This window comes from Cheilinus undulatus, linkage group 22, assembly GCF_018320785.1.
Source record: "Cheilinus undulatus linkage group 22, ASM1832078v1, whole genome shotgun sequence".
Taxonomy (NCBI): Eukaryota; Metazoa; Chordata; class Actinopteri; order Labriformes; family Labridae; genus Cheilinus; species Cheilinus undulatus.
In genome coordinates, this window is record NC_054886.1 from 1,485,300 (window position 1) to 1,490,967 (window position 5,668).

A 5,668-nucleotide genomic window follows, 5' to 3' on the forward strand; every position below is an offset into this window, starting at 1 on the left:
CTGAACTATAAACGTTAAACCGTCAAATGCCACCACCCTGGATTCACACTCCTTTTAATCTGAGGGTAAAATCTTCACTTTCGTTTTTCAGGAATAGATTCTTACTCATGATTTAATAAAAGAGAGTCAGTTTAACAGTAAATGGGATCAGATTACATTGTTCTTTCAACACACATAAAAACAAATCAACAGGACCAGATGAAGCAGAACAAAATGCTGTACACACAGAAATTACATTTTCTCTGGCATATTGCATGAGTCTTTACATTTCAGCTGTTGGAGATAGTTTGCCTTCATCAGCTGTAATAAAGCAATCTCACTTCAAATAATCCCATTATTATGCCAAAGTGATTGGAATAAATATTACACACGTGTTAAAAATGATAATCTGATTACATTGGGGAATATACTTTGAGTAAAAGTGTTTTTTTCACTTCATAGTTGTTGCCTGTATTGCCCAGCCCAGCCAAACACCTTCCTGAGCTGAGGTAAGTCATCACTGGCTGCAGTCTACTGTTTCTTATTTCAGTTGTCTGTTTCTCTTCATGTCCATTTATTATTTCCCAACTGCGTTCAGGTAACCTCAGTAAATTAGACGACTGTTTCCTATATGATATGATATGTTCAAATGCCCCATAAAAGATAGGAAAATTTTGTTTTGACAGGAAACAACAATAAATGCAGCTTTGAATATTGTTTGTATTTAAGGGATATAGAATAGATGTTACAGACTGAATAATGACATTTTAGCTCAAACATAACTCAGTTCTTACCACTTCTATTGAAAATGTTTGTCCTCATTTTGTCTTTACCCAAATCTATATAAAAGTATCATTAGTGGTATCAATAATGACCTGGATCAATGAGGAGTCTTGATAACAGCATCAGTTTAAGTAAAAATGAACGATCCTCTTCCCTCATCATAATGAGACCCCACCATGCACGTTTTGGTCAAAAAATGCTGCAGTCTCTTATGTTTGTTAAATACAATCAAACTCTTCTTTCAATCTTCATTTCCCATTAAAAGAAATGGGACTTTTGAGGACATGTTTTGTGGTCTTTAGCAACCATACCTCTGTTTGTTTGCTCATGATGGTGAGCTTGGATTTCTGAGAGTTTTTTTAGTGTTTTTTTCCTAGGCTGGGCATATGATATAATTTTCAGTTGAACTGTTCCTGATTATTTAATGTAATTTGACTCAAAGCAGCTGCCGTTAGCTCACTGATTGTTCGAGAGGCATCTGGTTGCAGCCCTCGGGCAAACCTCTATGCTGGGGCGTTCGGCTGGAGACCTCTATGGTGGGGCAAAACCTCTGTGCTGGGGTGTGACGTATATTACCCGCGACAAAATTTCAGCTCTATCCGCTTGCCGACAGGCTGACCCTAAATCTAATCAGTCGGGTTTTATTGCCTAAACCTAACCAGTCGGATTAAAACGCCTAAACCGAACCAGTTGGGTTTTAATAGCGTAAGCCCCAACGTATGGCTCGGCGTCTGCTACTGCACGGTCCAGCGTAGACCCGTACGCTGGGGGGAAGGGTCGGCGTCTGCACGGCCCAGCGTACAGGGCTATGCTAATGTGTCATAAGCACAGCGGTGTAGTCATGCTAATAACACCTAGGTCATGCTAACAACAGCTAACACGCTGCACGCCCCAGCGTAGGCTTGGGCAATGTACGTCACGCCCCAGCAAAGAGGTTTCGCCCCACCGTAGAGTCCTCCAGCCGAACGCCCCAGCGTAGAGGTTTGCTGGAGGGCTGCAGCCAGACCCTCTTGGATTGTTCTGCCTCCTTGGAAATCTTTTTGAGTGTCTTATTTGTCAAACACCTGCAAAAACTCAGACATCAGTCCATCTTATTTCTAGTCAGAAATACCTCTGAACACTTACTTAAGCCCTCATTGACCTTACAAATCTAGAGAAACATCTCATTTTCAGATTTTTTAAATAATTCCAGACTTCTCAGTGGCTTTTAAATACATACAAGGATTTAATTTTTTTTTTTTACAAAAAGTTAGTTAAAAAATATAAGATTTGAGATTTTGCATGTTGTGCTTTGGTAGACACCTTGTTTATTTCTGGCAGATTTATTAAAAAGAAAACTAAAATTAATGAGAGAACACTTTAACTGTTCAACCTTGGCATGCTTTTTTTAAAATTGATTTTTATAGTCTTGGTCTCGGTCTTGACTCGGTCTCAGTTCCCAAAAGTCTTAGTCTTGTCTTGATCTTAGTGCACTCTGGTCTCGGACAAGTCTTGGTCTGGGATAGTGTGGTCCTGAGTGCAACGCTAGTGTTGAGTATATAACGTGTTTTCACCAACAGGTGGCAGAATTACCTCATACACAGTCTCATAAGAAGCTGTTCTGCTTATGTGCCTGTTTGTGTTTTAGATTTTGATTTGACCTTGACCTGATGTGTATTTGTCCTTTAGGCCAGTTGTATTCATAGATTTAGAAACCACAGAAGCTGTAAAGTATGAAAGTGTCCTATTATTATATTCTAGATTTGATTTCTCTTTCTGCCTTATAGACCACACACAGATATAGAGAACATACAGACCTGTGTTGCCTTCTATGCCTGATGTGTGCTCATGCCTTCATTAAAGCAGAAAGGAAACTAATGCCTACTGCCTACCTCCTGATAGACACCCCACAGAGATAGCATATTAGAATACATCCAGTCATTTATCAGGTCCTTAGCCAGAGTAACTTCTTTGTCTCTACACTGGATAAATTGTGATCTCTGTTTGCATTTCAGTTAAGATAATATTTGTGAACTTGGCCGTGCATTTTTGCCCTTCCTGCAACTAAAAAGCCACAGCTCATTACCATTCCTTAGTCTGATGGGCAGTTAATGACAATAAAAACATATATATATATATATATATATATATATATATATATATATATATATATATATATATATATATGTGTGTGTGTGTGTGTGTGTGTGGGGGGGGGGGGTGTCTGTGTGTGTGTGTGTTTAATAGATTGGAAAAGCTTAGTCGTTAATTTAAAAAAATTCAAATAAAACAAGTGGATGAGTATATAGAGTATATTCAACCATCTCCCCACAGAAGTTATTTTTTAACTAGAAAAAAAATAACACATGACTACTCAGTACACTGAAAAGATTAAAAAAAAAAAAAAAAACTTTTTACTTTAATTCAGTAGTTTTATAGACCATTGGTTGTACTTAAGTCCACCTTTATTTAAGTAGCTACTTTTATATAAGTACTTTGTTAATTTATTCTTCCCACCTGTGATGTTTGCATTGATAAAAGAGATTTTTCATCCTTTTCTTGTTGTGTCTATAAATGAACACTTGAGGGCGCCATTATTAAACACACAACAGTCTAGACATGTTTACATTACTGTGAGGACAAAGCAGAACAAACATTTTTCTCTGTGTATATTTTTTTACAACCCTAAAATAAAAATAGGTAATCAGTGTATGGGGCTCAGTGGCTTAGACAAAGTAAATAGCCTACTTGCTGATTTATTTGAGAATGGCAATTTTCTCTATTATAACAGGATGAGGGAAAATTTTAACTTAAAAGGAAAAATACATTTATTTTTTCAAAAGAAAAAAAAAAGATTGAACAATATTACAGGTAACGTCTATTAAAGTATAGAAGTGGTATTAGATATGTCCATGTTTAAATAAGGGGATCTGGGAGAGAGAGATCTAGGATGAAACATGGGAGAGGATTCTCTCCAACAGTGGAAAATTTATTAGAGAAGCCAGGAGCAAATATGTTCAATTTAAGATATGTAACTGTGACTCACACAAAATATCTGGTCACATTTTATGTTGTTTGTTTTTTGAATTGTGGAAATTATTTTGTGTGAAAAAGAACAGAGTAATTTGAGCCTTTATGGATGGAAATGTGTTTGCTTTATAACTGATGTGATTCAGTGTGATTTATCCTGTGTACCTCAGTCTGACCAGCAGATGGCAGTGTGGTGCTGTGTTTCTCCCCATGGACTCTCTTTGCTAGCTGACTGTTGATGTTTCCTCACTGCTGAGCGAGGCTGAACCCAACAAAAGCAGTATTGACCATCTCATCCTTTTTCTCCTGTACTCAGTGTGAGACCATGTATCATTACACTCCTACAAGATTAGATAATATGGGATCAATCAAAGATGGTTGTGTTGGAAGAGTAAAAGTGTCAGTTAATTCCATTCTTTATGGGAATGTCAAATGGCCTTCTCTTTATGGAATTGTGTTTTGGATCTATTGAGGATTGGGTAGAAAATTATTTACTCAGATCACCACAGTTATGTCTCCTCATAGATAGATCAGTTGTAACTTATTTAAGCAAATATTAATTTAGAGTTTTAATAACTGGTTTGATAAAATGTGCTCAGTTAATCCTGCAATTCTTTAGCAGACTCTACCCACTAAACATTGTACGTCCACAGGACGTGCGGATCTGGTCTAAATCAAGTCGGTCGGTCCAGGACCCAATCTGCACATCATTCTGACCTCCAAATCAAGTAGTGGATCTGGACGTAAAAGTGCGACCTCTCCTGGACATTGATATGCAGTTCAATATTTGAACGCTTGCGTACTCGTTTTTTTCAACGTCTTGTGGACGTGAATGTCAGGTGCAGAATATTGACATTATTCAATATACTGCTCACACCAGCATTTTTCTTCTTAAACAAATATAAATATATTTACTGAAAATAAAACAAACATCTTCTCAGGCAACCTCATCTATTAAGGTAACTGCTCACAAGCGGAGTGACAGAAGATAATCTGCGCAAGCGTGAAACTATCGGCAGGAAAAATGACGTATGTCTTTTGTTAAACTAAAAGCTTGCGCCGAGAGCACAGCAGACACAGACTTGGTCGGGCTGTTAAAGAAGTACAAGATTAAGTTAAAGGTAAGTGTATCTGACTGCAGGTTACCTTTTATGTTCTGTAATGTCATCAACAGTTGTTGCAAACCAGTGTCCACCTTTTGCGATTTTGTAGGGGTTAACAAAGATGGTGAACGCTAACAAGTACTAGCTCAGCCCAGCTAGCCAAATTTACTGTAAATTCAAACATTAATGGCGGATACTAAGTCATGAACACCAGTGTGGTGAAATTCTCAACTGGGAGACACGTTAACATTATCTTACTCAGAAAGCAGATTTTATACTGTAGTGTAACTAACACCACACTGGGAGACACAGTTAAGTGTTTTTATCAGCAGCTTTTTATGCTTTGGTGTAACATAGTTGCGGCATCTCCACACAAATGGGCGCGTGCACGCAGTCAGGAAACCGATCAAAATAAATGTCCTGCACTTTAACCTAGAAAACAACATAGATGACAAACAGCAGGGATGTGATGGCAGAGTTTTTTGAAGCTCTGAGGAGAAAGGCGATGCTGAGTTCGTCTGTGTAAATGTTGCTGTCAGCGAGTCCAACTTCATACCGAGTCTTTATCATACCTGCCCCCGCGGATCATGCACCTTTCCCTGGCCAGTGAGAGCGGGACGCCCCGCTAGACGTAAGTGTATGTGCTTAGCTGTGAACTGGCATTGTCATACACAACAACAAATAACAATCATATAAAACGTCTTTTGATCCGAAAGTTACTTCATCAGTGTCTTTGCAGGGATTTATGAAATTTAATTCATGGATATAGATCTGATAGTAAACGCATTTTCTCC